The sequence below is a fragment of the Bubalus bubalis genome, chromosome 9 (genome assembly GCF_019923935.1).
Source record: "Bubalus bubalis isolate 160015118507 breed Murrah chromosome 9, NDDB_SH_1, whole genome shotgun sequence".
In the NCBI taxonomy this organism is placed as follows: Eukaryota; Metazoa; Chordata; class Mammalia; order Artiodactyla; family Bovidae; genus Bubalus; species Bubalus bubalis.
Genome location: NC_059165.1, coordinates 87,297,217 through 87,321,849, shown reverse-complemented (window position 1 = coordinate 87,321,849; position 24,633 = coordinate 87,297,217). Strand labels below are relative to the sequence as shown.

General features: G+C 38.9%; 1 pseudogene; it reads left to right on the top strand.

Annotated features, from left to right (window-relative positions):
* Nucleotides 1–15,737, top strand: part of LOC102416258 — a 42,519-nt pseudogene extending 26,782 nt beyond the window's left edge.
* Nucleotides 15,738–24,633: the final 8,896 nt, after the last annotated feature.

Here is a 24,633-nt window from a genome sequence, read left to right as displayed (position 1 = left end):
TTTTTTTTTTTTTTTTTTATGCTACTGCTGCTGCTGCTAAGTCGCTTCAGTCGTGTCCAACTCTGTACGACCCCATAGAGGGCAGCCCACCAGGCTCCCCGGCCCCTGGGATTCTCCAGGCAAGAACGCTGGAGTGGGTTGCCATTTCCTTCTCCAGTGCATGAAAGTGAAAAGTGAAAGTGAAGTCACTCAGTCGTGTCCGACTCTTAGCGACCCCATGGACTGCAGCTTACCAGGCTCCTCTGTCCATGGATTCTCCAGGCAAGAACACTGAAGTGGGGTGCCGTTGCCTTCAGCCCTGGGCCAAATCTTGTTATGGCACCTTCCCAGGTGCCCAATTTGCTAGCACTCCTCCCTTGTCTATGAGTGTCGTATTTCCTCGGACTCCCCCTCCTCACCTACTTAGTTGGCTGCCTCTGCCTATTACTACTTTGTGCTGACTATCAATAAATTTTTCCTAAGGTCTTTATTACAGTGGACCCAGTAAGGCAATAACCTGTACAGGAAGTCATCTGATTTTTCCATCCACTAAAAAAGCCTTTTGTTCAGGGCTGCCTGGTAGACTTCCACTATCTCTGCTACTAGGTTAGCTCAGGCCACTTGTCTTTTTGAGAAGTGATTTTAGCATAATTGCTACCTTTCCCTTGATCACAAAAGATAAATTCTCCTTTCTCCTGTTTACATGGAACAAAATAAATGAAGAATTGTATTACCAATGAGTTTGTATGATCCCACGAACAGCCTTAGTCTTATGTAAGGACAAAATGTGCCACCTACTTTGCCAATCTCCTGCACTAAACCACAGCATTCCTGAGAATGCTAGTCACTTCTCTCAACAATCACTAAAGCTAAATTTGGAAATTCATTCATTTGCCTGGTTCTCCTTGGATTGTTTTAACAACTCTGGAGCAGTAAAGATAGTGAATTGGGACTTCAACATAACTGTTCTCTAGGGAATAACATGGGTGACCTGGACTATGTCAGACTTACAGGTTTGGTTCCCACTGGGATATAAAAAGTCTGCACACATACACACACATACACATATGTGCATGTGTGCATACCTACAGGTTATGTAGTTATGAAATTCAGTTGTCTCAAGAAACCAGCACATTTTAAAATTTTAAACTTTTAAAATGTTTTTCAAGATCAAACTCTGTTTAAGAGAAAACATTTTAACTCACATCTTGCTCTATGAATATTGAGTATAAACTATAAAACATCAATTCAAGGTAAGAAAAAGAATTAGATAAGATATAAGGAACTGGAAGTTGTAAATATTTTTAGTTTTTGAGACAATTATGATAACTAAATGTTATGTAGTTTTTAAACATGCCAGGTACTATGCTAAGTACCACAGATAAAACATTTCATTTGTTGCTTTCAGCAACATTGTAAGTTAGATTCTAATATTATCTCTATTTGTAAAATAAAGAAGCAAGTTCAGAGGAATTAAGTACCTACCCCAAAGCATACAGCCAAAAAATGACAAAATGGAACCAGATCACAGGTCTGCCTTTGGGACAGCAAAGATAAGGCTTAGAGGATCTAAAAATCTTCTCTCTCTAGCAATACTGTGCATCATTTGTCCCCTTCATGTTCCAGTCATGCTGGCCTTCATTCAATTTTTCATATTCTTTATGTTTCTACAGTTCCTAGTCCTGGACTTACCCCATTATAATATTTAATAATAATATATTTACTATGATTGTTTGGTTAATTTCTTTCTCCATCACTAGTGAAGGCCAAGTACCATGTCCACTTTGCTTACTGTTACTTGAGAAGAACAGGATGGAGTGGTACTCAAAAGCATGGGCTTTGGAGCCAAACTACCTGACTTCCCTACCTAATGTTACCATGCATAAGTTATTTAACTTCTGTCTCAATGTTTTCATCTATAAAATGAGGACAGCAATAACACTTACTTCATGAAAAGTATTAAGGAGTAAATGGGTTTTTAAAACATGAACACTTGAACCATATCTTGGTACTAGCAGGGTTAAATAAGAATCAGTTTATTATTATTCCTGTTTATTTCTAACAACTGTCCAGTGCTTGTTAGATAGCAATAGAAAGCACTTCATACATATTTTTAAAATAAATGCATGTTGTGCATGCACAAATGAATGACTAAATCTTCTAGAGTTATCCCAATATCATCTTTGGCTTCATCACATCACAGATATTCAAGGTCTGACACTGACTACCCCCTGGTGGCTCAGACAGTAAAGTATCTGTCTGCAATGCAGGAGACCCAGGTTCAATCCCTGCATTGGGAAGGTCCGCTGGAGAAGGAAATGGCAGCCCACTCCAGTATTCTTGCCTGGAAAATCCTATGGACGGTGGAGCCTGGTAGGCTACCATCCGTGGGGTCGCAAAAAGTCAGACAAAACTGAGTGACTTCACTTCACCAAAAATTTAGCCAAGTATTAGTGCTGCTTAATCCTGCATCAAGTATACACATCATCTCTGTATCCTCTTGAAGAGTTCTGACTTTGGAGCTTTGAGGTCATAGATATGATCCTTCCACTCTTAAATGAATAACTGAGTGTCATGGCTTGGTACTGGCAGCTTCAAAATATTTCTTTTTTCTTCTAAGAAAGTGAGAAAGAATACAGAAAATTCACTGACAAGATCTGAGCTCAGAAAACCTTTGGGTATATTCAAAATTGCCTTGCAGTTGTAAAACAAGAGCATGCCCTTCCGATAACCAAACTGCACATGAACATTTCATATCAATAATGATACATTTTTGGACATTTACCATGTTTCAAGAATTTAACATACACAATCCCCAAACATCATAACAACCCTACATGGGAACTGCCATTATTTCCATTTTATCAGGGAGAAACTTAATAGAAGTTAAGGAACTTGAGCAAACTTGTACAACAAGAAAAGGAAGGCATGTGATTGGAATAATATAGAGCCTCATTTTATTCTTGTATAGGTTACTCTGAATTCAGTAATTAGCACAAATACCTTCTAAAGGAAAGATAATTGCTAAAAGTCAGATTTTTAGCACACTGAAGGCAATTAGTAAAGATGTTAAAACATCAGTACATGTGGTTTGCTTTCAAATGTCAAAGATAAAAATAACACTAAAATATTTTTGGCGTCTTTACTAGACTTCCCATCTTTGGGCATGAGCTAAGGCAATGGTTTTATTCATGTTTCCTCAGGAACAGCTAAGATTCAGTGGGTAGGTTAAATTTAGTGTGGAGCTACTGTTTGCAGCTGTCTGTTATAAAGCAGATGTTAGATTCTGTCAATATCATATTTGCAGAAAAATACAGTTCCTTTGGCTTTAATTTGTGAAAAAGTAAGATCTTTCCTAATAGAGGAACCCTAGAGGCCATCTGTCCAAGGGAAAGAGCCTAGTCCCAAGCTGACCAAAACAGCATGAAAAGTATTTATGCTGTATCTTAAAGTCTTATGCGCATGCTCAGTCGCATCAGATTCTTTGTGACCCCATGGACTATAGCCCACCTGGCTTCTCTGCCCATGGAAATTTCAAGGCAAGAATATGGGAGCAGGCTGTCATTTTCTCCTCCAGGGGATGTCTCAACCCAGGGATCAAACAACAGCTGTCTCCTGCACTGGCAGGCAGATTCTTTACCACTATGCCACAAAGTCCTATGACTAGGCTTTAAAGGGACAAACAGGATTTTAACCTGGCAGACAAGAATAAACTGCCCCAGCTAAGAAAACCAATGAAGAGAGAACCCAGATGAGTGAGTTTTCCTTATGTTTAAATTGCAGTCAGTTATACAGTGATGCTTACAGATCCACTGAATGGGAGACTTAATATTCCCCTCAGACCAAACTTTAAGTTTCTTTCTGCCTATATAAGACCCTGAAATCCCTTTTCCTAGAGAATTTACTGTAGACAATTTAGAATTCTAAATTTTTTCTCCATTCCTTGAGATGGAAATCTTCTCCCACCTTCCTGTTTCACAACCCAAGGAAGTCTTTCTAAAGTTCCAGGGAGCCAATTCTCCTACTGAAATGTAATCATCAAAGTCAGAGCCCCAGTCTCTAACTCCCAGTCTCTGTGGGAGGATAGGAGCAAAATTCTCATAAGAGCCAGGTAGCAAACACAAGTGGTCTAATCACATCGATCAATCTCCCATTCTCCAACATCCTCTAGTACTTTTCCGCCAGTTTACCTCTGTCAACTATACACTGGAACTTGCCATCTACTTCTACAAGGATTTAAATCATGTGCTGCTGCAGCTGCCGATTTTAAGTTCAGTTCAGTTGCTGAGTCATGTCTGACTCTTTGCGACCCCATGGACTGCAGCACACCAGGCTTCCCTGTCCATCACCAACTCCTGGAACTTGCTCAAACTCACATCCATCAAATCAGTGATGCCATCCAACCATCTCATCCTCTGTCATCCCCTTATCCTCCTGCCTTCAATCTTTCCCAGCATCAGGGTCTTTCCAAATGAGTCAGTTCTTCGTATCATGTGGCCAAAGCATTGGAGTTTCAGTTTCAGCATCAGTCCTTCCAATGAATATTCAGGGCTGATTTCCTTTACGATTGACTGGTTTGATCTTCTTGCTGTCCAAGGGATTCTCAAGAGTCTTCTCTAACACCACAGTTCAAAAGCATAAGTTCTTCCATGCTTGGCTTTCTTTATAGTCCAACTCTCACATCCATACATGACTACTAGAAAAACCATAACTTCAACTAGATGGACCTTTGTTGGCAAGGGGATTTTCAACACCTCCTGAAAAGAGTTCAGGATGGAGAGCAGAAAGGAGGCACTCTGTCCTACTGGAAAAAGTGGCAGAACAGGTCTTCAGATGGATATTTTCAGAAGCCAATTTTATTAGTCCAGTTCTTATATCTCCTCATATCTAGACAAGCACTAAAACCCTTCATGGTGATGGTCTGCTCCTTGTGACTAGCAGTAATTGTCACATGACTAGCAGAAACCTGCAAAAATATGTGCTTGGATGAGAACAAGATAGTGGAGGAGTAGGTGGATGTTAGAAGTACATCTCCCTCCATGGAATCAGGAATATACCAACAGAATAGGACCCCAGACAGCGGGCGGCCCTCTATGTGCCTGAGACACTGAACAACAGAGAAGGACCCCAGGCAAGGGAGCCCTCTAAGTGCCTGAACAGGTGAAGCTGCGGAGAAAGACTAGCCAAAGAGGCCTTCTGATCTCCACCTATAAGAGGCTCATAAAAAAGACACTGATAGGGCCATACCTCCTGCGGCAGAGGCAGTCCCTGTCCCTGCACACTGGTGCTGCTAGGGTCCCCACAAGCCAAGCAGCAGAACCACCTTCACGTTCAGCTCTCACTGGGGCAGAGATGCCACAGGCAAAAAAGTCTTGCATCTATGCACACAGGGTTGCTTTGGTCGTGTCCGACTCTTTGAAACCCTGTAGACTGTGGCCTGCCAGGCTTCTCTGTCAGGGAGGGGGTTCTCCAGGCAAGAATACCGGAGCGTATTGGCCAATACTGATTGCCATACCCTTCTAGAGCACTATATTTTCTGCTGCCCTAGCTGCCAACCCCCATGAGTATCTGGTGCTTCCAGAACCCCTGTGACCCAAGCAGCTGGACCACCTCCACACCTGGCCCTCACAGGGGCAAACCCAAGCCCTCCAAGGGCAGCCTCAGGAGCTAAACCCCAGTGGACGACCCATATGTATAGGTGGAAAGAAAACCACAACTGAAACCCAGAGGCAGTGTGACTAAAGAAGAAGATCCAAAATCTTCCCACCAGCTATACAAGCTGAAGATTAAATCCACATGGTCAACGAGGCAGACTCTGTGTCTATGGAATATATAAAAGGCTACTGAGAGCTCCCACAAAAGAAAACACACTAGTTCTGATAGCTATGGACATTGGAGGCAACAACACACAGGAGTAGGACCAGATTAGAAACTGAGCTGCCCCCACAGCAGGTCCAGAGATCAGCTCAGTGTTGGAGGGCATCCTAGGGAGGTGAGGTGGACTGTGACTCCCAGTGAGGGAAAGACTCTGACAGCAGTGACTCAAGAAAAAACATCTATTATTCTTATTTTTTGACTTCTTCTGTAGATTCTTTTGGATTTCTTTCTTCTTTTTCTTTTCCTCCCCCCCCCCACCCAACCCTGTCCCCTGAGTCCCCCCCCCCCACAACTCTGTTGTAGTTGCCAATTTTATTGGCACTAAGAAATCCAATTAAGCTTTTGAGCTTTTTTTTTCCCCTCAGTCACACTTTTTATTGTTGTCATAAACCTCTGCCTCTACATTGGGCGTTTGCAGTTCTGTGGAGTTTTCCTTTTTTTTTTTTTTTCTTTTTTTAATTTTTAAACCTATTATTATTTTTTCTACATTTATTCGTTTGCTTTTCCTACTGTTCCTTTCCCATTGCAGTTAACTTTTAATGTATATAAATCTTCTTTATCTACCTCTATTTAACACTGCATATCTAGTTTTTCTTTCTTTTATCTCCTTTCCTCTGAACATAATTTTTAGCTTTATTTTCATTGCTTTATTTCACAATTGGCAATTTGCTTTAGTTTTGTTTTCCAGTTTGTGCTTTAATTAGTTTTGTTGTGGTAGATATAATTTTTGTTTTTCTTTGTTTGTCAGGTCAATCTATTGTACTCTATTTTCGTTGGACTGTTTTGATTTTGCTTATGGGTGATATGTATATGTGCATATTCAGTCACACTTCCTATTGTTGTTATAAACCTCTGCCTCTACGTTGGGCTTTTGCAGTTCTGTAGAGTTTTCCTTTTTTCCCCTTTTTTCTTTCTTCCTCTGTTTTTTCTTTTCTCTTTTTTATAATTTTAATTTTTTAAACCTATTACATTTTTTGTACATTTATTCCTTTGTTTGCCTTTTTTACTGTTCTTCTCCCATTGAAGTTAATCTTTAATGTATATAACTCTTCTTCATCCACCTCTATTTAACTTTGCATATCTATTCTTTCTTTCCTTTCCTTTCCTCTCAACATATTGCTTTAGGCTCCACTTGGCACCTTGCTTTAGTTTTGTTTTCCAGTTTGTGCTTAAGTTAGTTTTGCTCTTAACTAGGAAGTACAATTTTTGATTTCCTTTGTTCGCCAGGTCAGTCTACTGTACTTTATTTTTGTTGGACTGTTTTCACTTTGCTCATGGGTGTATATGTATATGTATATATTTCATTATTTTAATTATTATTTGCCTGACTTTGTAACTGCCATTTGTCTGGGGTTCATCTTTGGTTTCTCGTTTTTGGATATTTGTTTTAATCTCACTTAATGCCATAACAAACCACTTGTGGAATCTTCATTCTTGACCGGAAATCAAGCCCTGAGCCTTTGGAGTGGGAGCACTGACTCCAAGATCCTAGACTACCAGAGAACTAACCCTAGGTAGTATCAAATAGTGAGAACTCACACAAACAAAACCACTTGAATACAAGACCTGGCATCACCCAACCACCAGTAGCACCCTTTGCAGGACACCTCATCTAAACAACAAACAAAACAAAAATACAAACCCAATCATAGCAGACAGGATTACCACCTCACTCAGCCTTGCCCATCAGAGGAAAAACAAACAAACAAAAACTCAGCACACATCTCACCCTATAGAAGCTCACACAAACCACTGGACCAACCTTAGGAGGACAGAAACTAAAAGGAAGAGAGTATTCAACCTTCTTCAAGCAAAGAATTCAACTTTCCTTGAAGCCTGGGAAAAGGAAACCTCAAACACAATAACTCAAAAAAAAAAAAAAAACAAAAACAAAAAAAAACAAATAGCAGAGAAATACTGCACAAATGAAGGAACAAACTAGAAACACAGAAGTCCAAATAAATGAGGAGGAAATAGGCAAACTACCTAAAAAGGAATTGAGAATAATGATAATAAAGATGATCAAAAGCCTTGAAAACAAAATGGAGAAAATGTAAGAATCAATTAACAAAGACCTAGAAAAATTAAAAAATAAACATGCAGAGACAAACAACACAATTACTGAAATTAAAAATACTCCAGAAGGAGGAATCAACCTGCCTGACTTCATGTTATACTACAAAGCTACAGTTATCAAGACAGTATGGTACTGGCACAAAGACATAAATACAGATCAATGGAACAAAATAGAAAGTCCAGAGATACATCCACACACCTATGGACACCCTATCTTAGACAAAGGAGGTAAGAATATACAATGGAAAAAAGATAATCTCTTTAACAACTGGTGCTGGGAAAACTGGTCAACCACCTGTAAAAGAATGACACTAGAACACTTTCTAACACCATACACAAAAATAAACTCAAAATGGATTAAAGATCTCAACATAAGACCAGAAACTATAAAACTCCTAGAGGAAAACATAGGCAAAACACTCTCTGACATAAATCACAGCAGGATCCTCTATGACCTACCTCCCAGAGTAATGGAAATAAAAGCAAAAATAAACAAATGGGACCTAATTAAATTTAAAAGTTTTGCACAATGAAGGAAGCTATAAGCAAGGTGAAAAGACAGCATTCAGAATGGGAGAAAATAAAGCAAACAAAGCAACTGACAAAGAATTAATCTCAAAAATATACAAGCTAAAAGTCAGACACAACTGAGCGACTTCACTTTCACTTTTCACTTTCATGCACTGGAGAAGGAAATGGCAACCCACTCCAGTGTTCTTGCCTGGAGAATCCCAGGGACAGGGGAGCCTGGTGGGCTGCTGTCTATGGGGTTGCACAGTCAGACACGACTGAAGCAACTTAGCAGCAGCAGCAGCATGCATCTCAATACCAGAAAAATAAATGATCCAATAAAAAAATGGGCCAAAGAACTAAACAGACATTTCTACAAAGAAGACATATAGATGGGTAACAAACATATGAAAAGATGCTCAACATCACTCATTATCAGAGAAATGCAAATCAAAACCACAAAGAGGTATCGTCTCATGCTGGTCTGAATGGCTGCTATCAAAAAGTTTACAAACAGTAAATGCTGGAGAGGGTGCAGAGAAAAAGGAACATTCTTGCACTGTTGGTGGGAATGCAAACTAGTACAGCCACTATGGAGAACAGTGTGGAGATTCCTTAAAAAACTGGAAATAGAACTGCCATATGACCCAGCAATCCCACTGCTGGGCATACACACCGAGGAAACCAGAATTGAAAGAGACACATGTACCCCAATGTTCATCGCAGCACTGTTTACAGTAGCTAGGGCATGGAAGCAACCTAGATGTCCAATGACAGATGAATGGATAAGAAAGCTGTGGTACATATACATAATGAAATATTACTCAGCTATTAAAAAGAATGCATTTGAATCAGTTCTAATGAGGTGGATGAAACTGGAGCCTATTATACAGAGTGAAGTAAGCCAGAAAGAAAAACTCCAATACAGTATATAACACATATATATGGAATTTAGAAAGATGGTAATGATGACCCTATATGCAAGATAGCAAAAGAGACACAGATATAAAGAACAGAGTTTTGGACTCTGTGGGAGAAGGCAAGGGTCAGATGATTTAAGAGAATAGCATTGAAACATGTATATTACCATATGTGAAATAGATAGCCAGTCCAAGTTCGATGCATGAAACAGGACATTCAAAGCCAGTGCACTCGAACAACCCTGAGGGATGGGATGGGGAGGGTGGTGGGAGGGGTGTTCAGGATGGGGGACACATGTACACCCATGGCTGATTCATGTCAATGTATGGCCAAAACCAGTACAATATTGCATAGTAATTAGCCTCCAATTAAATTAATTAATTAAAAAATACTCTAGAAGGAATTAATAGCAGAATATCTGAAGCAGAAGAATGAATTAGTGAGCTGGAAGATAAAATAGTGGAAATAACTCCTGAAGAGCAGAATAAGGTAAAAAGAATGAAAAGAGCTAAGGACAGTCTTAGAGACCTCTGGGACCATAACAAATGTACCAACATTCGAATTGTATGGGTCCCAGAAGAAGAGAAAAAGAAAGGGTAGGAGAACAATTTTTAAGAGATTATAGTTGAAAATTTCCCCAACATGGTAAAGGAAACAGTCAATCAAATCCTAGAGGCACAAAGAGTCCCATACAGGATAAATCCAAGGAGAAACATGCCAAGACACATACTAATCAAACTAACAAAGACTAAACACAAAGAAAGAATATTAAAAGCAGCAAGGGGGAAGCAACAAGTAACATACAAGGGAAACCCCATATGCTTAACAGCTGATCTTTCAGCAGAAACTCTGAAGGCCAGAAGGGAATAGCAGGATATATTTCAAGTACTGAAAGGGAAAAATCTACAAGCGAGATTACTGTACCTGGTAAGAATCTCATTCAAAATTGATGGAGAAAAAAATGCTTTTCAGACAAACAAAAGGTAAGATAATTCAGTACCACCAAAGCTTTACAACACATGTTAAAGGGACTTATATAGTCAAGAAATATAACAGAAGAAAAAAGATCTACAAAACCAACCTCAAACAATTAAGAAAATGGCAATAGGAATGTATATATCAATAACTACTTTAAATGTAAATGGATTAAATGCTCCAACCAAAAGACACAGACTGGCTGAATGGATACAAAAACAAGACCCATATATATATGCTGTCTACAAGAGACCCACATCAGACCTAAAGACACATATAGACTTAAAGTGAGAAGATGGAAAAATGTATTCCATGCAAATAGGAAGCATAAGAAAGCTGGAGCAGCATCCTCCCTCAGAATGGGAGAATAGCAAATGCAACAACTGACAAAGGATTAATTTTCAAAATATATAAGCAGCTCATACAACTCAATGCCAGAAAGACAAACAACCTAATAAAAAAAGTGGGAAAAAGACTTAGACATTTCTCCAAAGACATACATGGCTAACAAACACATGAAAAGATCCTCAATTATTAGAGAAATGCAAATCAAAACTATAATGAGACATTACCTCACACCAGTCAGAATTGCTTGCTTGCTTGCTAAGTCGCTTCAGTCATGTCCGACTCTGTGTGACCCCATAGATGGCAGCCCACGAGGCTCCCCTGTCCCTGAGATTCTCCAGGCAAGAACACTGGAGTGGGTTGCCATTGCGTTCTCCAATGCAGGAAAGTGAAAAGTGAAAATGAAGTCGCTGAGTTTTGTCCGACTCTTAGTGACCCCATGGACTGCGGCCCACCAGGCTCCTCCATCCATGGGATTTTCCAGGCAAAAACACTGGAGTGGGGTGCCATTGCCTTCTCCGCCAGTCAGAATGGCTGCCATCAAAAAGTCTACAAACAATAAATGGTGGAAAGGGTATGGAAAAACGGAAAGGTTCTTGCACTGTTGGTGGGAATGTAAATTGATACAGCCACTATGGAAAACGGTATGGGGATTCCTTAAAAAATGAGGAATAAAATCACCATAGGACTCAGCAATCCCACTCCTGGGCATAAACCCTGAGGAAACCAAAACTGAAAAAGACACATGTATCCCATTGTTCATTAAAGCACTATTTACAATAGTTAGAACATGGAAGCAACCTAGATGCCCATCGACAGATGAAGATAAAAAAGTTATACATATACACAATGGAATATTACTCAGCCATAAAAAGAACATATTTGAGTCAGTTCTGATGAGGTGGATGAACCTAGAACTTGTTATACAGAGTGAAGTGAGTCAGAAGCAGAAAGATAAATATTGTATTCTAATGCACATGTATGGAATCTAGAAAAAAGGTACTGAAGAATTTATTTACAGGGCAGCACTCCTTGGAAGAAAAGTTATGACCAACCTAAATAGCATATTGAAAAGCAGAGACATTACTTTGCCAACAAAGGTCTGTCTAGTCAAGGCTATGGTTTTTCCAGTGGTCATGTATGGATGTGAGAGTTGGACTGTGAAGAAAGCTGAGCACCGAAGAATTGATGCTTTTCAACTGTGGTGTTGGATAAGGCTCTTGAGAGTCCCTTGGACTCAAGGAGATCCAACCAGTCCATTCTAAAGGAGATTAGCCCTGGGATTTCTTTGGAAGGAACAATGCTAAAACTGAAACTCCAGTACTTTGGCCACCTCATGCGAAGAGTTGACTCATTGGAAAAGACTCTGATGCTGGGAGGGATTGGGGGCAGGAGGAGAAGGGGACAACAGAGGATGAGATGGCTGGATGGCATCACTGACTCGATGGACGAGAGTCTGAGTGAACTCCAAGAGATGGTGATGGATAGGGAGGCCTGGCGTGCTGCGATTCATGGGGTTGCAAAGAGTCGGACACGACTGAGTGACTGAACTGAACTGAACTGAATGGAGAACAGAGATGGACTTACGGATATGGGGAGAGAGGAGGAGAGGGTGAGATGTATGGAAAGAGTAACATGGAAACTTACACTACCATATGTAAAATAGATAGCCAACGGGAATTTGCTGTATGTCTCAGGAAACTCAAATAGGGGCTCTGTATCAACCTAGATGAGTGGGATGGGGAGGTAGATGGAAGGAAGTTTCAAAAGGGAGAGGATATATGTATACTTATGGCTGATTAATGTTGAGGTTTGGCAGAAAACAGCAAAATTCTGTAAAGCAATTATCCTTCAATAAAAAATAAAATTAATTTTAAAAAAATCTCAAAAAAAAGTGCTTGATTGCATGTACTCCTCCTTCACCAAAATCACATATACACTGATGGTCCCCCCTACCTCTTTGGAGCAGTTTCTCAGAGCTATCTGAGATGCTGTCTCCTGAGCTATAGTCCTCATTTTGTCCCAAATAAAACTCAACTCACAACTCTCATGGTGTGCATTTTTTTTTAAGTCAGCACCTCAGTGTTTAAAAACATTCCCATCTTTTTTTTTTTTTCAACCGGAGTTGAATTCAAGCTCTCTCCCCTCTTGCAATACTCTTAATAAGTTTACCTTGCCTATTTAACTCCATCAGGTGCAATTTTCTTTGACATCTCAGAGGAACTTCTTTTAGAAATACACTGCTGTAAGTTCAAGTTTCTAGCAGCTCTACCTTCTACTCTACAATCAAACTGCCAAAAACCCCTGTAATACCCACTCCAGCCATTAAACCCCCGATTCTGTCTCACCAGCTCCAAAATAAAACCAGTTAACACTAACTTATGATTTTTTGTGTGTGTTCCACTGGAGTGTGAGCTCCTGGAAGGAAGAGAAAGTTTTTATTCATTTTTCTATTCCCAGTGGCTAAGCCAATACCTGCAGGACACACTTGCATCACTCTAGGGGGAACACTCAGGCAACCTTCTCTTACCTTATATATGGGATGACCATATAGTTCTCGTTTACATCAGGACAGTTTTGAGAGTGAAAACAATTTTATATAATTTCTGAAATATTTTGTTGCCACATGAATTAGTCTTTTTAAAATAATGATTAAGGAAAAAAGTCCCTAAAATTTATTTAACAAGTTTAGATGCTGAAGAATCATAGGCTTTCTGAATTTCAACCCATTCCAGAACAGAATATCAATTTATACAACTATAAACAGAAATTCAATCAAATGTTCTTCTCATAAGATACTCCAAAACACAGTTATAGAATTTCAAAATTTATCCTATACCTCAGCTGAATTCCCATCATCTAATTTCTTTAGTTCCTCTCTTGCTGTCACAGGGATGTATTTCAATTGCTCTGTTTGCAAGCTTTGTCTTCAAAAATTCAACTTGATAAAGTTAAATTTTTGGTGCTGAGTACTTTTATTAAAGACCTTTAATTTGTTTTTAAAATGTAACCAGATTTTATTTTGTAGTAATGGTCTACACTATTGTAGAACATTTAGATTGAAATTTAAATATTCTCCAAAGATTCAGTATTTCTAAAATTTGCCTGATGATGGGTAGCAGAGAGAAACAAAGTCATGCTGAAGTATTTATTTTATACAATATGGCTTTCTTAGGAAACAATTTGAAGTCCAGTTACCATACATAACGTGACTTACAGATTTTAACGTTTTGCTTGTATGAAGATTGGTAGTGCATTTCCACTTACTTGGATGCATTATACACCTCAAACAATTTCAAGGTGATTTCTGTTCCATAAACACTTTAATTTATTAATAACCCTTTTTTCACTATAATGTTCTGAGCTACCAAAATCTCTATTCATATTATCAACACACAAGAAACTCTTTTAACACCATTTTAACTACTAAATAAAGTCATATCTCTTTTTAATAATGTCACTTTTCACAGATTTAACTTCTGAAAGCTTTACTTTCTTCCATGAATTGGATTTTAAAAAATGGAACCATTGTTAGAATCTACTGGTTTCTATTTCAAGCAAACTGATGACATTGACATAAAATCTATGTAACTGAGCAATTCCCCTTTTGCTAATGCATTAATAGCCATTGATTCATTCTATGTATACATACAAGAAAATCTAAAGTCATAATGAGAAAAATTAATACTGATGAAAACAATTATATAACTGAAATGAAAAGTCATATTTCTGGAGTGATAAGCAAACTGATCTTTGTAGCTATATGTATTAAATCATTGTCTTTGATCACAGTCCTAAAATAACTATTAAGTTTTAGGACGGGGAGGCTTCTTAAGCAGATGTGTTCTCTGGTTTTGAATGTCAACGTGATTCACTATTGTGCCCCTGGTGGATGGTAAATGTCCACAAACATTTTAAGTCAAACCTACAATATTAAAATTGACTAACAAACATGATGCATTTATTTTTTTCATTAAATACATGCTTTTGTTTTTTAAACTATATTGCTATGAAATGATTTAATTTAAACTTGAAAACATTACAAAACAATAAAATAAAAAGCTGTAGAATTATAGCATGGAATAAGAAGCCAAATCACTAACGATGCAGCAGAACCATTAAATCTTTCACATATTCCTTCCTCTAATTCCCCTGTTCACCCCGACCCACCCTGAGGCTTCCTACCTCTAGTAGGTTGAGACACCAAGTGGAGAGCAGGAGTCAGGTACTTTCCTCACCAATTCTTGGGGACTTCTTTGGGGGAAAAAAAAAATACATATATACATATCAAAATTTATGCACAATTCGTTGAAGGAAGCCGGTGCACGTGTGGAGCCCTAGGTCTTAGGCATTAGCTTCACAGTCCATGGGCTGGTCAAGGAGAGGAAAGGGCTGCCAGTCCCCAGCACTGCTGCTGCTAAGTCACTTCAGTCGTGTCCGACTCTGTGCGACCCCATAGACGGCAGCCCACGAGGCTCCCCCGTCCCTGGGATTCTCCAGGCAAGAACACTGGAGTGGGTTGCCATTTCCTTCTCCAATGCATGAAAGTGAAAAGTGAAAGTGAAGTCGCTCAGTCGTGTCCGACTCTTCACGACCCCATGGACTGCAGCCTACCAGGCTCCTCTGCCCATGGATTTTTCCAGGCAAGAGTACTGGAGTGGGGTGCCATTGCCTTCTCCGAGTCCCCAGCACAGGACACAGTAAGTACAGGCCAGGCGCTGAGACGCCCGACAAAGGGAGGAAGGGACAAGACAGAAGGCTGCTGAGGAAAGCCGTAAACAGACCCTGTAAAAATTTATAATCCACAGTAAGGAATCTGAAGAGGATAAACAAGTGAATAAAGTACTTAATTACTAAGAAACTTTTTTTTGTTTCTTTCTTTTGGAGAGGATGGGCTAAGAGGAACGGAGCTTCAGAACTGGCTCAGAGAATGGTGGAACCAAGCCAGAGAGGCCCAGCAGCTGAAACCCGACCTCGCGGAATCTTGGGAGATCTTGGCGGGGGTTGGGGGTGGGGCTAAGCTTCTGGCGCGGAATTCTGGAGTACCGATCTGATAGAATGATGCTAAAGCTGAAACTCCAGTACTTTGGCCACCTCATGCGAAGAGCTGACTCACTGGAAAAGACTCTGATGCTGGGAGAGATTGGGGGCAGGAGGAGAAGGGGACGACAGAGGATGAGATGGCTGGATGGCATCACCGACTCGATGGACGTGAGTCTGAGTGAACTCCGGGAGACAGTGATGGGCAGGGAGGCCTGGCGTGCTGCGATTCATGGAGTCGCAAAGAGTCGGACACGACTGAGCGACTGAACTGAACTGAACTGAATTTGCATCTTCCAAAGCCAGGGCACCCCTAATGTGCTGTTCCATACGCACACCCTTGGCACTGTTCCTGCCTGCTGCTGAAAGGATCTAAAGTTTGTCCCAGGAGACCATCTCTTGCCTGTTCCTAAGCAAATGACTTGAAGAGCAGTAAGGGCATTGCTCTCTGCTTCTGAACCTGTCAGCGCATTAGGATGGGGGTGCTGGCTCTTCCACCTACCGTAGGGAATACCATGGTCCAGGGCCTGGTCAGATGGGTGGAGTGGGGGGTTTCCCTAAAGGACTTGGGTGTAGGCAAAAGGAGAAAGATTTCTTCCATCATCCAAAGGCAGTCATCTAATGGCACCCATATACAGAAATTTAAGCTCTTGGATGGATGAGGCTCCTGCACCGACATGGCTCTCCATTTCCCATCTGCAGAGTGTGAGAATTAGACTAAGATTGCTTGTGCCTTAAAAATTTAGTTCCAAAATTCTTTGAAAATATTCTCTTTTTCTTACATTGACTTTGAGATTCCTAGGAAAAAAAGTTTTCTATAGATTCCTAATACAAGGTGAATTTGAGCTTGTTTTACTGTGATTATCTTTTCTAGTACTAGGATGAGGTATTATTTAATCATTTGTTCTTGTGACAAATTTTATGACATTTTTATCTTGACTTCCTCCTTCAACTATGACATCCATAAGGGTAGTGAAAAGGTAGTGACAAGTACTTGTCTCTAAACCCCTCAAAGTGACAAGCAAAGTGTCTAGCACATGTCTACTGTATCTGAAAGCCTTTGCTGCATGACACACCATCCCAAAACTTATTGACTAAAACAACAAACATGTATTATTTCTCACAATTCAGTGAGTTGACATGGTATGTTTGCTAATATTGACCACAACCAGTCACATGACCGTGCCAGATTCAGAGGGTGGTGAAAGACTCCACCTCGTGTTGAGACGAGATTCTTTAAATCTATCCTATCCACCCAGCAACTGGTGATTTCTGAATTCATATTTCTGTGTCACCCTCTAGGTGTCCCTGAAACAGGAATGCAAGGGTTTTCCACTCTATCTCTCTGTCCCTGATGTGGCTGGAACTATAGGTGTAGGGGGAAATGGAAGTGAAAAAACTATAAGGAATGCAATTCTGTTTGAAAGTTAAAAGGAGAATAGGAAAGAAATATTCCTCCTTGTGAACATCCCCATTATTATAAAAATACTAGAATGAAATAGAAGCTGAACAAGAAAACCATGATATTTTACCTAATTGATGTTTAATAAACACCAATTTTAAAATGTTACATTTTATACAGCCAAGGTTTGTTCATGTGGAATGGTGAAAATAATAGATACATTTTGGCATTTTTCAGATCATTATCTGAATTCTATCTAGGCCAGTGACTAGCATGAGACCTTGAAACAATAAATTTTTACCCTCAGTTTTCTAATTTGATAAATGAAATAATCATACTTCAGAATACTACTCTGAAAGTTAAACTATGTAACATAACATATATGCTTCACACATGTTAGGCACTCAAAAGTTGGTTTCTTTCCTTCCTTATGTTTATACTTACTTTCTGTGATTTATACATTATTACATGTTTTTTGAAAATACCTGAGTTCTTAAATCATAAACCTTAAAAGCATTTTCTATGTTAATAGCTCACATACACAAATATGTATATATATAGTATATACAGTAACCCTGTTATAGCTCTTGCTAGGTTCTAAGTGTTGTTATAAATGTTCTTTTTTTTTAAAGGAGAGCTAAAATTATTCTTTTTTTTAAATTTTATTTTATTTTTAAACTTTACATAATTCTATTAGTTTTGCCAAATATCAAAATGAATCTGCCACAGGTATACATGTGTTCCCCACCCTGAACCCTCCTCCCTCCTCCCTCCCCATACCATCCCTCTGGGTCGTCCCAGTGCACTAGACCCAAGCATCCAGTATCAAGCATCAAACCTGGACTGGCAACTTGTTTCATACATGGTATTTTACATGTTTAAATGCCATTCTCCCAAATCTTCCCACCCTCTCCCTCTCCCACAGAGTCCATAAGACTGTTCTATACATCAGTGTCTCTTTTGCTGTCTCATACACAGGGTTATTGTTACCATCTTTCTAAATTCCATATATATGCGTTAGTATACTGTATTGGTGTTTTTCTTTCTGGCTTACTTCACTCTGTATAATAGGCTCCAGTTTCATCCACCTTATTAGAACTGATTCAAATGTATTCTTTTTAATGGCTGAGTAATACTCCATTGTGTATATGTACCACAGCTTTCTTATCCATTCATCTGCTGATGGACATCTAGGTTACTTCCATGTCCTGGCTATTATAAACAGTGCTGTGACGAACATTGGGGTACACGTGTCTCTTTCAATTCTGGTTTCCTCAGTGTGTATGCTCAGCAGTGGGATTGCTGGATCATAAGGCAGTTCTATTTCCAGTTTTTTAAGGAATCTCCACACTGTTCTCCATAGTGGCTGTACTAGTTTGCATTCCCACCAACAGTGTAAGAGGGTTCCCTTTTCTCCACACCCTCTCCAGCATTTATTACTTGTAGACTTTTGGATCGCAGCCATTCTGACTGGTGTGAAATGGTACCTCATAGTGGTTTTGATTTGCATTTCTCTGATAATGAGTGATGTTGAGCATCTTTTCATGTGTTTGTTAGCCATCTGTATGTCTTCTTTGGAGAAATGTCTATTTAGTTCTTTGGCCCATTTTTTGATTGGGTCATTTATTTTTCTGGAGTTGAGCTGTAGGAGTTGCTTGTATATTTTTGAGATTAGTTGTTTGTCAGTTGCTTCATTTGCTATTATTTTCTCCCATTCTGAAGGCTGTCTTTTCACCTTGCTAATAGTTTCCTTTGATGTGCAGAAGCTTTTAAGTTTAATTAGGTCCCATTTGTTTATTTTTGCTTTGATTTCCAATATTCTGGGAGGTGGGTCATAGAGGATCCTGCTGTGATGTATGTCAGAGAGTGTTTTGCCTATGTTCTCCTCTAGGAGTTTTATAGTTTCTGGTCTTACGTTTAGATCTTTAATCCATTTTGAGTTTATTTTTGTGTATGGTGTTAGAAAGTGTTCTAGTTTCATTCTTTTACAAGTGGTTGACCAGATTTCCCAGCACCACTTGTTAAAGAGATTGTCTTTAATCCATTGTATAGTCTTGCCTCCTTTGTCAAAGATAAGGTGTCCATATGTGCATGGATTTATCTCTGGGCTTTCTATTTTGTTCCATTGATCTATATTTCTGTCTTTGTGCCAGTACCATACTGTCTTGATGACTGTGGCTTTGTAGTAGAGCCTGAAGTCAGGTAGGTTGATTCCTCCAGTTCCATTCTTCTTTCTCAAGATCGCTTTGGCTATTCGAGGTTTTTTGTATTTCCATACAAATTGTGAAATTATTTGTTCTAGCTCTGTGAAGAATGCTGTTGGTAGCTTGATAGGGATTGCATTGAATCTATAGATTGCTTTGGGTAGTATACTCATTTTCACTATATTGATTCTTCCAATCCATGAACATGGTATATTTCTCCATCTATTAGTGTCCTCTTTGATTTCTTTCACCAGTGTTTTATAGTTTTCTATATATAGGTCTTTAGTTTCTTTAGGTAGAAAGTAATTTACTTAAACCTCACAATATCTATGCAGTTGGTAATACTACCATGATTTAGTACAGAAGAAAACCATATATAGGGATGTTTCTTACACCTGGCAAAAAAATGAAGCTGAAATTATAACCCACACAAGTGTGTCTCCTGATATGTTCTTCTAATCACTGTACTAAGCTGCCACTCTAAGACAAAGATTCACTGCAGCTATAGTTAGTAAAATGACTTTAAAAAATTAATTATATCAATTAAACTGAAATGCGATTCTGTTTAAATTAAAATAATTAGCACATGCTTTCCCCATACACTTGTACTCCCTAGCAGTGTTTTAAAACAAAAAAGTCTAGAAAAGGAAATACCACCCACATTGCATTGCTTGTTTTTCTGAAAGTGTTTGGGGAGATGGCCTAAATCTGGGAAAAAATTTCACGGTATTATAATTTTAACTGGCTACTATAGTGGAGAAGGCAATGGCACCCCACTCCACTACTCTTGCCTGGAAAACCCCATGGATGGAGGAGCCTGGTGGGCTGCAGTCCATGGGATCGCAAAGAGTCTGACACGACTGAGCGACTTCACTTTCACTTTTCACTTTCATGCATTGGAGAAGGAAATGGCAACCCATTCCAGTGTTTTTGCCTGGAGAATCCCAGGGACAAGGGAGCCTGGTGGGCTGTCGTCTATGGGGTCACACAGAGTCAGACATGACTGAAGTGACTTAGCAGCAGCAGCCAGTACTCTTGCCTGGAAAATCCTATGGATGGAGGAGCCTGGTGCGCTGCAGTCCATGGGGTCACTAAGAGTTGGACACGACTGAGCAACTTCACTTTCACTTTTCACTTTCATGTATTGGAGAAGGAAATGGCAACCCACTCCAGTGTTCTTGCCTGGAGAATGCCAGGGACCGGGGAGCCTGGTGGGCTGCATAGTCCAGTCTATGGGGTCACATAGAGTCGGACACAACTGAAGCGACTTAGCAGCAGCAGCAGCAGCAGCATAGTGCCTTGAACTTTAGAACATAACCCTAACAAGAATAGGTTGGATATATAAGAATATAGCTTAACCCTAGCAAACTTTTGGAACTAAAAATGGGTAGTCATTTTGAAAAGGACAAGGACTAGGTAAAATATTCAAAAGGTCAAAGGCAAATTTTGTTGTATCTAAAATAGTCATGCCTCATCATGCAGTTCCAAATATCACCTAGTATACAAAATTGTACAGCTGTTTTAATTCTATTTGCATTTGGGAAATGCTAAGAATATATTGGACAGGCATTTTGATAGAAATGCACAGCACATTTTCTTTTTAAAGAAAGAAACTCTTTCTACAGAGAATTCAATTCAGCAGTAACTAAAAAACAAAAAACACTGAGTCAACTAAATGCAGTCATATAGTTCAATACTGAAAATATATGATAGTTGGAAAAATCCAGCACCTCTTACTTTATGGAAGACAGAATACATTGTTTTTCTCTGCTGGTGCCTTTTATCTTCCTAAGATTTCCTTTTCTGCCATCTTTATTCACGTCACTGAATGTTTCGTGCCCTTCGATGACTTAAATGAATACTAATTACTCTGCACTTTCGGCTGAAGTGGCTCCTCAGCCTTCTATACTCTATTTACATTGAGGGTCAGGTTGGGACAAGATGGGTAGTCTTCTCGTTTAACATTGTCATTTTTTGCCAGATCACTGCCCATGCCTCATGTTAAAATCTGCACTATCTGTACTTCTGAGCCTCTATTATAGGTCCAAATGGCATAAAGCCCTCCTATGTTTCTGTCCTGGACATACCCTGTATTATGAGCAGCTCCCCCCTCTTAATTCTGTTATTGCTCTATACATGAGATGATTCATGCAACATCGACCTCAAATTTATTCACTTCTTCAGCTCCAGAAATCTTCAGCTCCACTCTACTGTAGCCTCACTCACATGCCCTTACTTTGAACCTAGTTATTATCCAGAACACTATCCAGAGCAAGCTGCTTAAGGACAGGGGCAGTTATTCTAGGGTTGATAACAGCATCATCATCCATTAGCACAGCATCTAGTATATATTAGATAGTTAACTAAATAGTTATTCATAAATGAATACATTAATCACATCCCATCAGGAAATGCTAAACTCCAATTAATTCTTTCATCTCTTCCTAACTTTCCTTGGGCCCTAGTTTTCTTAGGACCTAAATTCCAATATTTATTTTTTATTACAATGACTCATTATCCCCATCCTTTTTCTATTTCCTCCTCATCTCTCAGCCATCCTCTATGTTTCACATGTTTTACTGATCCATACCAAAATGACAAACTTCTGACCAAACACTCCTCTGTATTACTTGCCCATTCCAACACCATACATAGTCATACCACAGTACTCTGAATCATCCTTGTGTTTAATGACATTGTCTTGTCCACTACTGCTGTATAAGAACAAGAACATTTTAAGATGTTTCCCCAGGAGTTAGAGAGTTGTGACAAAATTTTAAAACCCACAGATGTGCACTTCTGATCATGTTCATCCATGAGATGAAATGGCAGTAGTAATGATTCACTGTCTATTTATTCATAACACTCTTAATGAGAACCTATTTGGGGTTAGAAATAAGGTCAGGTTCCGAGGACATAAAGAAGAAAACATGTGTACCACTTTCAAGAGTTTGTTCATAATCTATTAAGGCGATAGATATTCAGATGTGGTTCTCTCACTCATACTGTCTATAAACCAACATGAGTGAAGATGGAAATCCTGGCAGGAGTATAAATATGGTATAAATTATAGGATATCAAATCAAGATAATGAAATTAATTTTATGTAAATAAACGTGTTAAGAAAACTGAGAATAGAAGACATACTAAATTGCCAATATGATTTCTGTAATGAAGAAGAAATAACTATAAGTATTTGAAAATAAGTAACATAAAGCATTCATATCAATCTTTAAAGTCAATCAAATATATTCACTATCAAATCCTGTTTCTTCACTTTCAGATCCTAAGAACTGGAGCCTGTATTCACCTAACAAAGGTCATCCTAAAATTCTGTGCCTAGAACTAAATAAATACTTGCTCCTGTCACATTTCCTGTTTGTTACTCAGCGCTGTCACAAGGTGCCTAAAGCAATGAAATTTGGGTTAGAAAGAAAAACAAGTATCAGAGTTTGAAATTCACAAAAATTTTGAATAGTGAAAGGTTCAGAACTTAAAATTATGAGTTGGGAGCTCACCAGGATCAGAGGAGTTCTTGGGTTAATAGGCGATTATTTATAAGAGGTATTATACCACTTTCATTCCCCCTTCTCACCAGGAAAATTAGGTGATTATGTTATTTAAATGAAACCTGATATCAGTATGCACCATGCTCATAGCAATGCCCTATTATTCTGTGGCTTTTTGATTAAGGAAGTCACTGATACTCTCTAATCCTTTCATAGTACCCCAATTTTTTTTTTTTCAGAAAATTGAATTCTTCTACTGATATATATACATACATAAATACACATATATATCAGTATGTACATATATATACATATATATCAGTAGAGATTATTGATATATATATATATATCAGTAGAGATTATTAACCTAGTCACATCAAATCTGTCACAGCTTAGCATAACTAAATATCCCTGAAAGTAAAGTTGTGTAACATTTCCTCAGAAAGTTGGAGGAAATAGAGTTAATACCATTAGCAAGGAACTTAAACCAAAATAGTGACCCTGCTTCAACAGAATTTAATCCAAGACTGGTTCTCAATGAGAGATTTGCCTGAGGACAAAAGTCAGCCTGTCTAAAGGAAATGCTCTTGGAAATGCCTTCTTTATTGTAATTAAGCCCTTCCTATACCCCACTGGCTTAAAATTTTGACTTAACACAAAACTTTTTTTCATAGTTTTCTGAAGTTTTTTTTATACTAGACAGAACCAAAGTCCCACAAGGATACTCCTTACATGACTAGGCCTACTCTTGGAAATCACAGATAGTATCTAACAGATAGGTAAGGTCCAGCCAATGTAGACGGTTATCTGTGATATTGTAATTTATAATAAGAAATTGTAAAAAAAAAAAAAAATTAATGAACAGAAACCTCTAACAGTCTCAGGAGACCTGAGGAGGGAACTCTCATGCCCTGCAACATTAGCCAAGACTAATAGGAAGAAGAAAGACTCCCCTTCTTTCCCAGAAAATGACTCAGCCAATGAAGAGCCATGGACTCTTTGTTTACTCGAGCCTTCTCAGCTTCCTCTCCCCCTCTGTAAAAGTGTTCTGGTTTCCTTGCTGTGCGGAGAACTTGCATATGGAGTACTTGCGTATGACTCACCGTGGTTGCAGACCCTAAACTGTGATTCTCTGCTCATCACAAATAAATCTTTGCTGGAATGAAATAATAAACAAAATGAAAGGAAACCCACAGTTTGGGAGAAAATATCTGCAAATGATGTGACTGAAAGGGGATCAATTCCCCAAATTTATAAACAGCTCGAGATACGTCACAGTAGTAAAACAAACAACCCCAAAGAAAAATGAGCAGAAGACCTAAATAGGCATTTCTCCAAAGAAGACATACAGATGGCCAAGAGGCACATGAAAAGATGTTCAATATCACTAATTCTTAGAGAAATGCAAACCAAAACTATAATGAGATATTACCTCACACCAGCCAGAATGGTGTGAAAATCCACACACACACAAATACACTGTTGGTGGGAATGTATTTGGTACAGCCACTACGGAGAATAGCATGAAGGTTCTTTAAAAAACTGAAAACAGAGCTAGCCATATGACCCTACAATCCCATTCCTGGGCATATATCTGGAGAAAAATATAGCGTGAAAGGATACATGCACCCCAGTACTCACTGCAGCACTGTTTACAACAGCCAAATCTTGGAAGTAACCGAAATGTCCATGGACAGAGGAATGGATAAAGGTGCTGTGGTACATATATATAATAGAATATTACTCGGCCATTAAAAAGAATGAAATAATGCCATTTACAGCAACATGGATGGAC